The sequence below is a fragment of the Zophobas morio genome, unplaced genomic scaffold, assembly GCF_036711695.1.
Source record: "Zophobas morio isolate AGI-343-1 ecotype UQ-CSIRO unplaced genomic scaffold, CSIRO_AGI_Zmor_V1 ptg000012l, whole genome shotgun sequence".
Lineage (NCBI taxonomy): Eukaryota > Metazoa > Arthropoda > Insecta > Coleoptera > Tenebrionidae > Zophobas > Zophobas morio.
Window position 1 is genome coordinate 19,002,594 of NW_026972117.1, and position 18,586 is coordinate 19,021,179.

At 33.2% G+C, this 18,586-nt stretch overlaps 1 protein-coding gene across 1 annotated transcript in view; it reads right to left on the reverse strand.

Moving 5' to 3' along the window:
* The window catches only part of LOC135127968 (vasoactive intestinal polypeptide receptor 2-like), a 100,500-nt gene that overhangs the window by 50,914 nt on the left and 31,000 nt on the right, over positions 1 to 18,586 (reverse strand). The window lies entirely within an intron of this gene.

Here is an 18,586-nt window from a genome sequence, read left to right on the forward strand (position 1 = left end):
TTCGTCGTAAGAAAACCGTGCTTAAATATTTAAACTTTATAAGAAATTCTGGAGATTATAGATTCTTATGTTGCTATCAGAATTGCAAAACTGACATTTTCATTGTCCTACTCTGTTCAAGTTAACTTAAAAGTTTTAATACACAACCTTGGCAATGCATATGCAGTGAACACCTTTCCTCGCGTCTAATTAATGCACAACTAAATGCACACTAAATGCATTCAGCATCCCTGTTCAGCATTGTGCAGTTTCACCGTGAGATTAAAAAATCCGATCTGATTGGCTTAAGGACGGTAGGCGTTGGTGCCTCCGCTGGCGCTTTGATAAAGCACTGATGACTATTGTCTTACTCAAAAACATATTAGCGCCACTGACTAATCATACTGAAGATATCCGTCTTTCTGAGGCATGCCTCTGTCTGAAGCTGGCCTACACGGCGGTGATCAGCGCTTATTCCTGTCGAAAGCGCGTACTTCAAAATATGTTTTATACCAAGACGCGTTTTAATAAATCACAGTGTTCCATGAAAGTTATTTGCTATATCTGTAAAATATATTTGAAGTTAACAGATATTAAAACAAAAACTAATAGTCAATTTTTCCAGGGGAGGCACTGCCTCCCCTGCCTCCCCTGACGAGCCGCCACTGTTTCTTAGTACATCAAGACCGTTGTAGAAATGTAAATATTCATTGGTGTTAAATCCTGATGTGTCTAGTGTGACGTTGGGGTCGATAACACCTTCGTTGTAAACGGACTTAAAAAAAATGATGGAAGGTTATTGCGACAGAACTTCTCTTGCCCAGCTTTTTTGACAACTTATAAAATTTGATTTTTTTATTAAATTTTTTTATCAGAACCCCTAGAAGCTAGAGTAAATCTATGTGATTAATGTTAAAGTAAATGTAAGGAAGCCTGCTACGGGTATGTTTCAAATGAGTTATCTTTTACAAAATTTTGTGACGAAGTCATCAACATTTTTGCAAGGACATGGATATCAATTTGGATAGGTGCAGTAATAACAGTATTTTTTCCTAGATTTTTAGGAGTGACCCGTTCCTGGTTTAATCAATAAAATAAATCGACTCATTAATTTTTTTGAGTCGTGATAAGTAATTCTGAAAAATATAATTTCAATGATATATCACAAGTATAAACTCATCATATCTTGCCACATTTTCGATAGGATTTATTCGGCAGAATTTTGAGATGACGTCATCAATTCTTTGGAGGGGATAAACAGATACATTTTGATTACGAATTTACCACACTTACGTTAACTTTAAAACGCCTACAACATTTCAAAGCATGCGGTTTGGCAGTTCCTGAATTAATAAATAAAATAATTTGACTCATTCATGAAATTTTTTGTATAAGCAATTGTAAAAACTATTAATCATAAGTATAGACTTATCATATTTTGCACATTTTAGGTACGATTTTAAGAGGGATAAACGAATAAATTTTGATTAACAATTTACCATCATTACGATAATCTTAAAACGTTTGCAAAATTTCAGAGCATTCGATTTTGCAGTTTTAAAGTTAATTTGCAAAATGTTGTTATATAATTTTGATTTTTTTTTCCAAAAATCTGGATGTCTACGGAACAAAAACTCACGAAGTGCCCTTGGTGGTGTGGATGATTAGCCAAATTTTGGTGAGAACCCCTAGAGCTCCTAGAACTTAAAATAAATCTATGTATGTTAAAGTAAATTTAAGAAAGCCTGCTTCGCGATGAATAGTATATACAAAATTTTACAATAATAATCTGTCCAATAGTTTTGGAGATTATCTGTCTAATAGAAATCTGGACAAACAGCAGAGAGACGGATAGACAGACAGACAGGTGGAAACGGGAGACCTATTTCTTTGTACTTTAGAGGTCTAGAAAACATAAAAGTAGGGAGTCGGCTGATGAACTCGACTACAATACTTCAATAGCTTGCGCTCAGGAAGTAAAAAATTAACAAAATGTTAGCAGTATTATAGGTTTAGGTGGGTCTAAAATTTGTAAAAAATTGTTGCTCTGTTTTTTTTTGTCGCCTACCAACGTTTTTATTGGATAGATAACAATTTTTTTTTGTTTTAGAATCTACGAAAATGTAACAAGATACGAACACTGTTTTAATGATAACCATTAAAATGTATTTATTCCTCCCCTCTAGAAAGGTAATGACGTCAATTAAGGTTATTGACTAAATAAAAACTCCTTTATTTGATTTTCCCAAAATTCTGGGACCACAGTGTTGTATTTATGTTAATATGTATACCTGACCATCAACAAATAAAACTCTAATTAAATTCAATTTTTGTAATGTAGTGAACTCGTTTAAGAGACGGTGTTTCAGGGGCGAGGGAAATTCCTTAAATAATTGTACACGAATTTTCCTTCAAGTCAAAGGTGATTACTAAAGATAAAAACTTTTATTAATTGTTCAGGTAGGTATTTCCAGAATTTAAATAATTTAATTAACTCTAAATAATTTACTTTAAAATGGGCTTTCTCTCTGAGTTACATTTAAAAACGCATCAACACCGTAGGCAGCGCTTTGACATACAACAAATTTTACGTTTTAAATATTTCATCATCTAGAATAAGTACTTTTCAGGTAATTTTTCATAAAATATAAAGCTTTACTGATTAAAGCTTAAACTATTTATTAAAGTTCAGATGGAAATATTTAATTCTGATTTATATATAGTGCACAAATAGATCATCAGACATTATTTTGGATAAATTTGAAATTAACACAATTATTACAATTTTTAGGTAAATTTTATAACTTTGATTTCGGCAAGCAATTCTCATAAGTAGAAAAAGTAAACTTGACTGAATTTCTAATACTCGTTACTATAATTGTTTTGTGCTTATTTCGATTTCCAAATAACCTTCATACCGTACGAGTGCAAAAAAAGAAAATAATTTTCAATTTGATCAAGGAGATGATATATATACTAGCTTTTGTGGCCTCTTCATGATCAAAAGGCATAATTTATGGTTTGCTTATATGTGCGTGGTGAGTGCATCCAAATAATCCAGCCAGAAATAAACGATTTATTTTAAAATTGATTTTACCTCTGGACAGTATTATTCGTCTGAGCACGACGCGACTGGATGATTAATGTTGTAGTATAGTAATCGCATATTAGACACAATACTCGGATTCCACTGGATGTTCACGGTAATTAATTAACACTAATACGTATTAAAGAAACTTTTATTGTAGCGTACTTTATTAAAGTAGAGCTATTTTGTGAAGATTTTCATTATAATATTAGTAATGATGAAAATTATTCAGTTATTAAGTTAATAAATGTAGATAATACCAGTCACAATGTGATTGTTACGGACAGACGGCCTATGACAGACAGACAGATCCACGGAAACGGGATGTCCATTTTTTCATACGCTAGGGGTCGTGAAACGTCGAGAAAATATCTGTGTGCTTCAGAATTAAATATTATCCAAGTATTTCAGATAATTGTTTATTACATATATGTATACAGAAAAATTGACGAAATAACGTCATAAATATGCATTTTACAATTTATTTAAATTCAGTTAATGGGCAACAAAGTGTTATCTATCTAGATAATGTTCTAAATTATTTAACCCAGACAATTTTCACAATGCTGTTTATGACGCATAAAACGCTCATCGATTGGTCTCGGAGTGGACCTCAACTGTTGATCTTGCTGGAAGAATATTTTCCGATTCGAGAGAGGAATGCGGATGAGGGCGTTTTAATTTCGACAAAATTAATAATTTGAGTGACAGCAGCGTGGTATTATCCTGCAAGCGCCGCGTCGGGCGTTGGAGACGTCAGGGGAACAAATTTAAGAGTTTTTTGGGAAGCAAAAACAAAATTCTTCCATTGAGTTACAGTGGAAACATTAAAGTCCAGGTTTTTTGATTAATGCGGTAATAAACTGATCATAATAAAGCCAGATTAATAATAAAAGTTGATTTGGGGAAGCACGTTTTTGGTGATGTGATTTATCACGTTTCTGTAAAATGATGAGAAAACACTGTAAAACTGACAGGTTTGAGTTTAAGGAGAGAAACGTGACTGTCTTTGAGTGTTTTTTATAAAGGTAAAGAAGGAAATTAATGCGTTTGGTCGACGGATTTGTGAAATACGGTTCGGAAATTTTATTCACGGAAGTTACGTAAATTCTGGATCTGATTTGTATAAAAAAATTGTTTGGCTGTGTTGTGTGTTTATCACAGGTTTTGCGGATGATTTATTATCCTCACAAAACTGATGTAATGTTGACTGAAATATCTGAAATCCCTGTTTCCTTTGGACGTAAAAGTGACGCGGGGCAAGTATATGACGTTTCATTCAATACACTGATGTAAGGTCGACAATGTAACATGTCAGAGCTTTCAAAACTGTAAGCTACGGAAATTAACTTGCTAACAAATTAGTGTTATTTATTTGATAGTAAATACAAGTTGCTTGAACAGAAATAGTAAACCGTCTAGTTTGATGGAACAAGATCTCTGAACAGATTATACCTTACTTAGACACTGAATACGAATTTGATATATTGGGGAACAGATTAAAGAGTCGTACTCGAGTTTTGACCGAGCAATGTAATTAAGTATAATGTACGAATTTTACCAAATTTTCGGTAATTCTTGTAAATAAAACCATAAATCTTGAATATTTTTGTAATAATGGCGTGGATGTGCTTGGATCAATAAAAAGACTCAAGTGAAGGAGTTAGCAGGTTCAGTTCAGAAGGCATTGACAATTTTTTTGACAAAATCACAATGCAACATTTGATAATATTGAGAAAGAGTTGGCTTTTAAGACACCAATTTGCTATAGCAGTAATAGTTTTTGAAAGACTACGAAGTCATCTCTACCATTTATGGGTTGGAATAACTTTGGATCATCAGCAAATAGTGACTTCCCTGATTGTATATCTACGATGTCATTAATGAGAGGGAGAAAGAATAAAAGACCCAAATTGGATCTTTGAGGCAATCCAGGTGTAGTATAATCACGTTACAAACAAAACTAGGACAGTTAACATACTGTTATCTCTTTAATATGTATGCATTAATAAGAGTCAACAAAGAATCTGAAAAATCATGATAGACATAATTTCTATAGAATTTTCTGGGTAAGTTATATTTTCCGCTTCTGTACATAGTTTCTTTCCTCAAATTTCACTATTGTCCTATCACATTTACTTGTAGTTTTTCTTTTTACTTTTCGAGCGTAAGCTAAGAAGTATTTTAATAGGATCCATTTGATGAATGGCTGATTTTATGTTTTCTCGACATTTCAGATCCCTACAGTACGAAAAAAGTAAGCTGTCGGTCTGTGTCGATTTTTATTAGACAGATTTATTAATCTGTCTAATAAAAATCGACGAGATATTTCTCCGAAACTACTGAACCGATTGTAGCCAAATTTTATATGCATGCTAGAAATTTTATTGTGTATTGGGTGAAGCAGTAACCATAATTTATCTAATTCAAATTTTTGTAAAATTAATCAAAATTGTATAACAATATTTTTAATCTTGCACACGTTTTAACGTTATTGTAAACATAGTAAAACCTTGATCAAAATTTCTCCATTGATCACCTCCCAAAAAATGTATGACATCATTCCAAAATATTGCTCAATAAATTCTAAATATTATGAATTTATACTTTAGGTTTGTCAATGCATTCATATTTTTTAGAATTACTTATACAGGCCGACTAAAAAAAAAATAATGAGGCAGTCTACTTTATTGGTAAAATTATAACGGCTCATCTCATCTTCCCGAAAATTTAAATATGCAGTACCGCTAATATTAGTATGCACCTATACAAGTTGATATATGTGTCTCTGTTGAAACGTTGATGACGTTATCACACAATGTTGTTGTGGAAAAACTCACTTGAAACATATGCATAGCATGTTTCTTTATTTGTACTTCAACAATGCACACATATATTTATTTAGAAGTATTAGGTTTCATTATGCGAATTTGTAAAGAGTTTAGTGATGCTGAAGCATTGAACATAGTTTATTTTGTTCCGTTACATCTAGACTTGAATATTGCGCTCTTGCCTGGTACGCCTACTACATTAGTTATAATGTAATGCTTGAGTTGGTTCAATGTAGATTTTTAAAATATTTGCTTTTGTTGAGCAAAAAAGATGGCCTACAATTAATTGCTCAAACCAGCTTCTATTGGAAAAGTTTAACCTAGTATCTCTATCTTGTAGACGAGCCATGAATGTGATACCAAGATTAAACACAAGATGTGGTCAGTTTTTATTGCAATACTCTTCATAATAACCTAGGAAGAACAGATCTCATGTATGTCATCTATTCATGGTTAAATAGGTTAGAAAGTAATTTTAATAGTAATTGTGTTGTATTGTAAATTAAGATACTTGAAGGAGTATTTCAGTTTCTGAATTTCGTTGATTTAAATTAATAAATTTCGGTATTAGTATAATGTTTTTTTACTTTTTTAGTTATTTAATATACATCATATTAAATGATCTGTAACTATACTAAACTCACTTGACATACACTTAGTAAAACTTTTGACTTTAATGGCTTAAGCTAAACCATCCTTAAAGTCAAACTGGCTATTGTAGGCTTTATGGACCCGAACCGCTAGGATTATTACTGTCAATTGTTGCTACAATGGAGCTGAAAAGTTTTACTAGGTATATGTCAACTGAGTTAAGTTATACAATAACCAGTTTGACTTATAAAGGTGATTTGGCTTAAGCCGCTTAAGTTTTAAAAGTTTTACTAGGTGTATGTCTAGTGAGTTTAATATATAGTATTTAGTTTTTATTAATTTAATTGCTACTCAATCTTCTTTTATTTTCTTTATTTTCTTTTAGTTATCCATATTTAGTTTATTATATTGAAAGATGGACCATCACGTTAATATTAATTTAATGTAATTAGTCTGTTACTGGGCGTGCTTGTTGGATAATTAATTATTATCATTATTAACTACCAGAAATTATTATAAAAAAATTTTAATTATAAGAATCTGTATTTGATGGCCTGCACTACAGGGGCTAGGCAAGTTCTGTCTAAATATCATTGGACCAATTTTTTATCGTCTTATTGAACCCCTAAGGTCTATCAATATCATTAAATATCAGAGAATTTTTATAAATTATTGGATTTCAAAATATAAATACATAATACACATATAATATACCTACTAGTATTTAAATACACTTTTTTTTCTGTAACTTTAAATAAAAATACTTCTGGGTTACAAGTTTCAACAAATAATAAATTTGTATAACAAAAACATGTTAAAGTTTATCTTACAGTAAATTCCTCTACTCTTCTCTAAATTTTCACTAATAACTAAACAGTCGTTTTTTTCGTTAACATTCAAAATTTAAAACTCCGTTCGCTTCATAAAGTTTTAAAATTTTTCTGGCTAATTTTTTTTATTGCTTTAGCTGTCAACCTTTTTCCAGTCCCGTTGTTGGTTGACCTTTTGTCTCTGACCCTGTCTCTTTTTATTTTTCCAAGATTCTATCACTTTTCTGAATGTCGGTTTATAATTTTTTTCTCTACTGTTTTTTTTTTCTATAAACTTCCATGGCTTCAAGTAACGTCAATCTTCTACTTTTTTCTTCGTTGTGTAACAATTTTACATCCTATTTTTTGAAGTTCTGTTCTGAAGTTTCTCCTTTGTATTAAACTGCAAAGTTCTAATCTTATAAACTTTTCCAATGTTGTATCCACTATTGATTGCTAATTATTTTATCATGTTTTCTTTCTTCTTTTTTCCTTGGAATTATTTTTATCGCTGGTACATAGTTTTAAACGGTGATCATTTTTGGTGAACCCTATATTGTCGTGTTTATGTATTTTAAAAACCTTTATAATTTCTCATTTCGATCTGTCCAAATTCATAGATTGTCGTCTACGTACTACTTATAAGATAACTTAATGCTGGGAGCGGTGGTTTGGGATATTCTATCCTTGATTTTTGTTGCTATATAGTTTTGTTTAAGTTCTAAGTTAAGTTAAGTCAAGTAATTTTAAGCATTACTTTAAGGTACAATAAGAAAACACAGACCAGCGACTGCATGAACAATTACTTAAATGTATAATGAAATTATAACAATTAAAATCATACTTACTGCATACATATTAAACAAAAACATAAAATGCGTCTCCATTAGAAATTTCTTTAATAGATATTTCAATGTTTAGGACTGGAAGACCTACACTTACCAATCTAGTCGTCGTAACTTAACATCTTAGTGAAAGGTTTCATAAACCGGAGCAAATAGACGTTATTTATATTGATGCTTCTGACGTCATCCCAATTATCGCCTTTAGTTTTTTTTATTCGCTCTTAAATTAATGGAATCGTACTTGATCAATCGCACAAACTACGTCAGCTTCTTTTTTTATTTCAATTTTAGGAGCTCCACCGTGGCCAAACCTAGCTCCCCTTCTTTTCAGTTTGTTTGTCAACGATCTACACGAAATGCTCTTTTTTAATATATGCTGATGTTTTAAAAAATTTTTAATTATTATATGTTCAAACTTTCGATTTCTTATTTTCCAGTTTATTTTAATCAGTATATTATTCCGTTTATTATAAATATATATTATAAATCCCAGCTCATATTCTTAAATTTTTTAGCTTCCTTCGATTGTTTGCCTTCTTGTTTACCCAAAAGCTCGATATAATATGAGAAAGTCTGTAATTTCCGCAAATGTTTCTTTTTTATCTACATTGACCTAATTTTTTGTATCATATATTTTTGCAGTTTTTTATCACATCTTTTATTCTTTTGTCACCTTAAGTAACAACTACTAAATCACCGAATCATCCTCATATGCTACGTATCCTTCTTTCATTCTACTAAAATCCGCTTTTTCGTCCGGCAGCACGTAATTTGTTTAGAAGAGGGTTACTGGTAGTTACTTACCTATCTACATCCGTTTTTTATGAATGAACTTTTATACCTTTGCTCGGCTTTCTGATGAAACTCTCTTAGCCACAACTGATTCATTGCTTTCACCACCCTATCAATCACATTTTTTGTAGTAAACATCCATTCCTCATTAGCAATTCCGTCTCCTTTCACTGCGTTACCTTGCTTGAGTTTTCGTATCTACTTTCATTTCAATGTTTAAATGAAAACGTAAACTGTAAACTTCCTAAATGATTGATTTTGTAGATTCGGTAGAGTAGCCCCTATAATTATGTAATAGCTTAAGGTCGTTTGACGGGCTTACTAAAAATTTATTCTGCTATTACTACGTCTATATTTTAAAGTGGGTCTAGAAAGCTACATAATAATTTATTTTTCCTGGCGCTTTTTTCTAGCGCTTTTTATGGAGTTCCATCACGGTTTATTTATAAATTTCTTTTTTTTTTGTTTGTTTTAAAATTTTATTTTGTTCTCTCGGATCAATGGATTTTTGATGAGCGAAAATTTGTAGTCTTTTAAAAATATGGAACGAATTTCCAGGAATGTCAACTGAATAAATTGAGTGTTTTCAAAGATATATATAACACTAACGTATTTAAGAATGATACCCGTCACAGTGTAACAAAAATGGCTCGTCTATTTAGGGTAAAGAATCAAAGCGGTTTCATAAACTACAAATACAGAAGTGTGTTATTTTTTTTAAACAACCTTTACCATGCAAAATGTTTGAGTTGTGGTCTGGATGATATTTTCTCTCTTTAAATAAAATATGCTTTAAAAAGCGATTTACTTAGAATTTAAACGCATTTAATATTAGCAGCAGAAAATGTAATTTTTTTCTTAAAACGTAGGTCGCTAAAAGGCGACTGAGCAGTAGTGTGTAATGAGAATCTTAAAATGAGGTTTTTAAGAGTACGCTGTATGAGGATTTAAACAAAAATGTATCCCCAAAGCATTCTCCTTGTTATATTTTAAATGGCCTGGAAATTTTCAAATATTATTTCTTATATCCTGCGGGCACAACGTAAAAAATATGCCACATTTCGTTATAGAATAGGTATTTTTTTGTAAACAATGCGATGAAGCATAAACGGAAAACGTTCTTTTCAAATTGCCATTTATTATTTTTAACAATGCGTCTTAACTTTTTTCATGTACGTTATAAAATTATAGTCAATTTGTCGTAAAACTAATTTCTTATGAGTAATTGCTAGTCGGATAAATCAGTTTTTATTGTTATAAATAAATAGCGTTTCTTTTGAAGTACTACTTCGTAAAAGTTAAAGCTCACTGGGGTGCTCACCTAAGTAAGTATTTTTAACAATTTTATTCGCCTTTAGTGTTCGTGAATGGCTTATAAAATGTCAAACGGCTACAAAATCGTTTATCATCTTTAGAAATCAATCATTTTTGTTGCTTTATAAATTTGAAACTCGTGTACCAATTTAATACTAAAGCAATTTTCCGGAGCTTTTCCTCCCTTTAGTGTGTACAAAACGTGTACTTTTACCACCCATATTTCGATAAAATCCTAATTTCATAATTTGGCAGACAATGAACTCTTGACGTCCATTAACTCCGCACACCATTAATTATAATCATTTTTTCTCCGAATTTGTTATTAGCCGCCCACTTTACATAAAGCTTAATGTTAATGGACATTAACAGACAATAATCTTCTCCAGCAGACCCAGTAAAATTCTAACAAAGTCCATAAAAGACCGTTTTCGCCGTCACTAAAACTTACGGTTTCTGTCACATTTAGATTAAAGCGCCAATAAATTCCACCTTATTACTTTTAATAAATTTGCGATCGATAGCGGCGAATATCTTCAAGAATGATTTGAATTCGTGTCTAGAAATTCCGCAACACAATCAAAAACCGCCGTCGCGTGTGAAACTGATCACGTACTTCATTACGGAAGCTGTTAAAGTTTTCGACACTGTTTTTGACCAAAAGAGAAATTATGTTTTAATTTCGTAATGCAAACGGTAATCTGTGCGCCATCGATGGAAACTGAGTAATTAATGAAGTTTTAGACGGAACTTTGTGAATACCAAACGGGATTCCGATTGGTAATTTTAAAGTTAACCATGATTTGAATTTCAGATTTTTAGGAGCTAGTGAAATTAATTTTGTTCATACATGATTGTCGGGTCGCCTTGCAGACACGGGTTATGTTTGGAAAGACATTTGGGTAGAGGGTTCCGTGTCCATTAGCCGGTAAAAAGTATACTACTTTTAAACTAAGGACTGAAATATTCATTTACATGTAGGACGACACGTGGGTGTAGAATGGTGATAAAGTAAAACGTAAAAATTTTGAGATCTTCATGTGTACAGATGATGATAAAAACTAAAACAAACGTAAATATATTGCGAAATAGAAGTTTTACTTTCATTAATTAAAATCAATCAATATTGATTGTGAGTCATCCTTTACTTTTCATTTGCATGTCTTTGATAGACTGGTACGGACATGTCAAATAAAATGCCAATGTAAACAGAAAAATGGCTAAATGAAACCCTATAAATGTGTTTTGAAAACCTATGAACAGTTTTGTGTTTGTCTACCTCATCCAACTTTTTTTTAATGACATTATATATTTTTTAGAATTCTTGCAGATATTGTTTTTCTGGAGTAATTAACGTACCATAATTTAATCACCCACACTTCGTCACTGTCTATGATTCTAACGCATTATGTTGCGAAAACACACTTGCTTATATTTGGTATGGAGAGCACTTGCCCTTAGGAAACCAGTTGACAAGTTGATGAGGCCAGGCACAAGTTGATTCCATATCTAAATACCGAAAGAATTTTATTATCGTGTTTGCGCTTTTAGGAGTTTTCGCGAAAAATGAAATTTTGGAAAGATTAAGCAAGTCAAAAACGTGTAATTTTTCTATGCCCGAAAATCTAATTTGTATTTGATTAATGATAATAGCAAGAGTTTAGGAAATTTCTTACCCTGGGAATATTTTAATACGAACCTACTTTGTGAAACAAAATGAGAGTATCAATCTGTTGAAAAATTAATGCGAAAGTTTCTAGAAATAATAAATTTGCCATAAATTACCTCTCTTCTTGATTACCGAAATTAAGTTATGATGGTCCAAAGCACACGCAATAGAAATGTTTAAAACACACCTTATGTGCTGTGCGCTGAAATACCATTCTCTGTCACTGTTGCAAGTACGGAAAATGTGGCTAGTCTCAATTTTATCTTTTTTCAACACATTCCGCTTATGGGTTATTATAACAACTTGAAATCAACATTACAAAAGGCAAAGAGAAAGGTTTTCTTCCTCGATTTTTCGTAGTACGCTCCTAGCTTAACTTAATACTGTGGACAACAGTTAAGTGAATTTAGTTGATTTTCCTTTTAATTCTAATTTGCAGCTTTTTTTCAGACAATAAGCTTCCCAAACCATTAGTCTGTATTAACGTTGAAGACATTTCCGAAAAGTCTTCAAGTGATCATGGTTTCGGCATATTTGGAGGATCGGATATGATTTTGGTCAGCCATCCTGCGGAGTTCTAGTATAATTCTAATTGAGTAGATCAGACGAAAATGCAGAGTTATAGCAAAAGAGTAATTTTCAACATTTAAAAAATTATTCGGAAATTTGTGTCATAATTATCAAAACTAATTTTTTTATTTCGCTCCACTTGTATAATATATAATGTGTCAAAACTTACATCTAAAGATGTTGTGTCTTGGATATATGATATGTTATTGCTGATGAAGTGCTGATAAAAACGGAGACGGAGACCACATCATGGCTCATTTAGACGTTTTGTTTACACTGTTGCCATGGAAACCGTGCGTCTAGTCGCGGTAATGGGCTTGAATCGGGTCCTGTTCAGTGCCCACCAGCAGAAACGCAGTTGCGTGTTTTAATTCTTATTCTGCGCGAGTGAAATTGATTTGAAATAAAAATAATTAATTCGGTGGTGAAATTTTAGTGAAAACTTTTGGGAAGGGCCACCTGCGATTTATTAATAAAAAAAAGTGTTCATGGCAAAACGAGAGACTTTCATGGATATTTTAATAGACGTAACACGTATAGTAAAGATTCGTGGATGTGCGGTTGTGAAAAAATAATAAATCGTTTTGATTTGTGTGTCTCCTCAGTAATGAGTTAAAATCATCGCCGCAGATTAATATTGACGTGGATGATCTATGACACGAAGGACGAAAGTATGTGGACAAATACTTTTATTGAATATATTTTAGTATTTATTTCCCTGACACAATTTCGTCTATTAATTGGTAATAACAACTTGTTTTATAATCATATTGTTATTATCAATCAAATTGTGTCCCCTCATTTTAAAAGGTCACGAGCCGCCACTGAGTTATAGTCGAAATGTCACAACTGACAAATACACACGTTGAAAATTTCAGCGCTTATGGCTAGAGCTGTGCATTTTATATTGAAATCTTTGGGTTTTCGCTTGATACTTTCAAATTTTCTTCAGTATTGAAAAAATATAGATAACAGCAGGAAGAGTATAATAAGAAACAAAAAACTTGTGCCACATTCGAACGTGCGCTCTTTTCGCATTACATGATCGAAAACGTATACGGTAGGCGATAATCTAAAATAACTTTGCAGAAACACCATTTATGCTAAAAAAAAGGTTGCTGCACATTTTCAATGTTTTTTGTGAAAATTTGGAAGCCTCGGAGAAAATCAGAAGACAGATTCATAAAGAACAAGTGTGGTATATTATTTTATAAAATTTAAATCTTACTTACTATGAAAAATTTTGAGGGGACGCCATCACATCGGTCACAGGGATGACTGGGCAAATTTTGGTTAGCGTTTTACTGTCTATATGATATTCTTAACGTATTGTAAAATCACTTTAAAAGCGTACTAATAAAATTTTATGGTATAATTAGGAATATTTGGTTGACGATGCTGAATCGGCTTTTCACATTAGGTTCCTTGTAAACTTGTAAGCCATGTCGCGTGCCTACAGAATTTCCTGTGGTGCCCCAAGCAGACGGTCTTTGGTCGCCGCACCTGTATAATTTATGGTTTTATGGGTTCTTTGACTAAAGTTGTAAAATATTATTAGTACGTGTTTAAAGCGATGTTATAATAACGAAAAAACTTTCAGAGTTTAAATAATATATTCGTAGTCACTGCTACACGTGTTTTGGTACACAGTACCGTCTTCAGGCAGAAGAGAAACTTTGAGGTCGAACTTAAGAGAATAAAAATAATAGCTAAAAACAATGGTTATTCGGACGAGATCATAGATAATATGTTAAAAAAGAAAATTAAAAAAATTACATCAGCATTAATTTATCCTTTAATTAAAGAAACCAATCAGTATAACATTATTACTCATTTTGGAAAACTTTCTATTAAAACTGCAAAAATACTGCAAAATGCAGGCTATAAAATTTCCTTCCGTACCAACAATTCGTTACATAAATTAATAAACAATAGTAAAGACAAGTCACCTAAGAAATCGAATTCTGGAGACGTGTAGCAGTGACTACGAATATATTATTTAAACTCTGAAAGTTTTTTCATTATTATTAAGATTAATATCGAGTTTAAACACGTATCAGCCTCATCAGTACAAAAATCTTATTATATATCGGTGCGATAGTTTCGAAGAATATCTGTCCAATCAAAATTCGGTCAGACGGCAGAGAGACAGTTAGACGGAAACGGGAGACCTATTTTTTCTTACTCTAGAGGTTATAAAACGTCGAGAAAACATGAAAGTATCCAGTCGTCCAATGGACTCGATTACATCCCTAGCTTATTGTCAGAAAGTATTTAAAAAATCAAAAATTGTTACAATTCCGTCTCAAATTATTTGATGCAGTGGGGGAACAGAAGGAAACTAATTAAACATCTAGAGATGACAACCGAGTAAAGTGTAAGACGAGTTTAACAGAGAAACTCGAGGTTCGGTGTGGTCTACGATAAAGGCATTTTTTATCATCGATTCTATTTAATGCTGTGCTAGAAAAAATAGTCCTAGAAGCAGGAATAAATATGTAGATCAGGTCTTTATCAGTAGGTTTTTGCAGATGATGTCACCAGAGACAGAGAGGAACTGAACTCAGTAAAAAAGGGATTAGGAATAGCAACAAAAACAATGGGGTTGACAATAAACCAGGAGAGGACCAAATATATGCGACAACGAATGGAAAAAGCGGAACAAAAGAATAACTAAACATAGGATTAGAAAATGGGGTACAACTCAGCCTTGAAGTGGTGGAACAATTTACATACTTGGATGTTCACTAGAAAATCAGATAGAAACCAAGAAGGGCAAGCAAGAATCATGATTGGAAATAGAAGTTCCTTTGGCTTAAAAAAAATCCTCTGAAATAAATCGCTGTGAAGAAACGCGAAATTGACTGTGTGTAGGTAAGCGAAGAAAAATGTTGCTGCCCCGGTGGGCATCAAACCCAACGTCTCCCACTTGCCGGACGGGTGCCTTGACCACTAGACTACAGAGTGGTTTATCTTTCTTCGCCTACGAACCTGTTATTGTGGCGCCACATGTGTATAACACCATCCTTCGACCAGTCCTCACTTACGCATGTGAATTGTTGACTTCAGATAAAAAGGATGGAAATATATAGTGTAAAAGCGTAGAAGAGGAAAATATTAAGAAAAATATTTGGAGGAAAAGTTGTAAATGGAACATGGGAGGAAGAACGAATCAAGAGCTAGAAGAGCAAATTAGGAACCAAGTATTATTAGAGTAATGAATGAATAACAGTGTAACGAATTCCGAAATAAGTAGTGGAAATGTGCTTTGATGGTAGGAGAAGAAGAGGTCGATTTACAAATATATGGAAACATCTGGCGAAGGAGGAAATAAGAGAGATATGCATCACAAATTGAAGGAAAGAACTGTTATTCGAAAGGAATTGAAGAGGATGCCCGACAAATATGTTCAATGTGTACAACGTGTTACAGAAAAAAGTACATTAAATTTAACTACGAACAGAACTCGCCAACAGAAAACATTTTTCTATTTGGCATTTTTTCAAAAACGGTTTTACCTCCCATTATTTAACGAACCGGCCATGCATTTCTTCAATTGTTGACCGTGAATTTCACTTTCGATGCATCAGGTGGAAAGTGTTTGTTTTTACCCAATTTTTTGGTGAGTTGGCTAGCGATAACGTTTTATCAGCTTCAAAACAGTTAGTTTCTTTCCGACTTTCCTTTGCGGTGTTTTCACTTTTCGTTGTGTGAAGTTATGCCCCGCTATTCGAACAGTGAATACACGGACATGGTGCTAGTGTATGGAGAAGCCCAGGGAGATGCAGTGCAAACATAAAGAATTTTGATATTCTTGAAGTTTTGCGGGAACGAGTGGTACAAACAATGAAATTATGTCACAAAGAGTCAAAGACTCATTTCGTCGCCGTCTTCAGTGTTGTCTAGAAAATAATGGTGGCCACTTTGAACATTTATTATGAAATTTTTGGCGATTTCAAGGTAGGTCTCCATTACCTATTACAGCTTTGCATTCAGATGTTTACATTTTTTGTTCCGTGTTGTGTTCATTTCTTATCCCTCTCCGCAAGAAACTGCTTTGTTAGTCATAACTAATAGTCAAGACTAATTTTAACTCAATCACGAAAGGGTTTACGCCACAATGTTACTTACAAATTTAATTGCTTTGGATTAGTTCTATTACCAGTTAAAATTAATGTACTTTTTTCTGTAACAGGCTGTATACATATACGTACAATTGTTATAAACTTTCTTCAAAAACTCCCTTTCACCTTCATCAGCGAGTTTCCTTCTGTTCCTTTCTTGAAATTTATGAGTCCAAAACTCTAGCAACTCTAGATTGTTGATTTATTCTGTTATATTTTTTAGGAATTCCAAAAACCACCTCTTTAATTCCTACAAATCGTGTTCTAATTTTCTGCATCAGCGGAAAACTTTGGATGTCTAGCCCCATGTCTGATTAAGCCACGACTTGATACCTCGGCAGCCGTCATATTTAATTTCACTAGGGCTGTAGTTAGCTACAATTCTGGGTGTAAGTTTTGGTTGCAAAAGTAGTTTAAGAACATTTCTCCTGTACTGAAATCTAGACTGGTTCCCTCGGGATTGGAAAACCGGGACTAGTAAGCGTAGCCTCCGTATGGATGAAAGGAACAGTATGATTCTATTTGGTACACCTACCGTTAAAAGGAACGAAAACATAGCATTTCTTGTTCCAAGTCAAATCACGTGGTACACGCTGCTTCCATTCTGGGAGCTCTGGCCTAGGCCTATTCAAGGCTTCAGGTCCTTGCAAGAGGGCTGCAAAATTTTGTACCGGGTACTTCTACTACACTGGTATTCGGCTTGTAAGACCCTGTATGTATGTATTTGTATTTCGTGACCCTTGCGACGAAGTGTCTTTGACGGCTTACGGAAAGAGACTAGCTGGTTACCAAGCAAGTAGCGTCGGTACCTAGGTCACGGATTCTTCTAGAACGACCCGAGGCTAGGTGTGTAGTGGCACGGATTTCCACGATTGGTTATCATGTCGATGATATCCTTTAAAGGTCCGGTCCTTCGAAATGAATAGGTCTTGGCTTTGTGAGTAGTTCTATTCGTATGGGAGATGAGGGAACAGTTAAACTCCTCTGGAGGCATTTACTGGGGTCCAGTTTTAGGACGGTTGACACGTATACATAGCCTCTCACGTCACAATCAATCCGCCTGCTTAGGCCACCAACCGCGAAGTTTACTAGATTTCGAAGCATGGCGCTGGCCGAGTCTACCACTACCCGTCGAACTACTTCCTCCGGTGTTAACCCGCGTTGGTGTTAGACTCGATGGTGGTCTCTCCCGTGGTGGAAAGCCTCAGAGCCGAAAGGGGAGCAAGGCGCGTGTCTCACAATCGCTCCCATACGGTTTACTACATACTGAGCACTGAAATTACGATGAATGTTGTTAACGAAACGAAGGGGAAGTCAATAGAAAAGATCTAGTTAATGGTAGTTAATAATATAAAAAAAACCGTTTTGTCTTTTTTTGAGACGTACATTCTGAATTTAGGAAAATTTTATTTTTTTTTAGAATAACCGATCTATCAAACTTCACCTAAAAGAAAATAGCACGCCTTTTAGAAAATTGGGTGTAAAATTTGTTATGACGTCATTAGTTTTGCGGAGAGAATGAAAACACAAATTTTTATTTTGTAATGACTGGATAGATTATTATCTTTTAGTCGAAATTGTCGGTGGGTAGACGATAGATGACCATCTCAGATAGATAGCGAGATGGAAACTAAAAACTTGAGTTATAGAACGTTGCAAGGCAACGAAATTACAGATTAGTTGAAACAAATTATCATCTTATATCTTAACTAATAACAAAGGAACTGTTTTCTTTCACACGTTCTTCCATAATATTAGCAGTTATTCGTATTAAAATTAGGTTTTTTTTTGACAAATAATTTTGAACGCCGAACTAATTTAAATGTAAAATGGGATTGTTATATGCTGGATTTTTTTGTTCAATTGGAATATTTTATATCAATAAGCAGTATAAAGTTGGATGATGAAGTAACAATGCATTGAAAAAGTTTTAATGTTATGAGGCACCTGTTGTTGTGCATTACAGCTTACGCA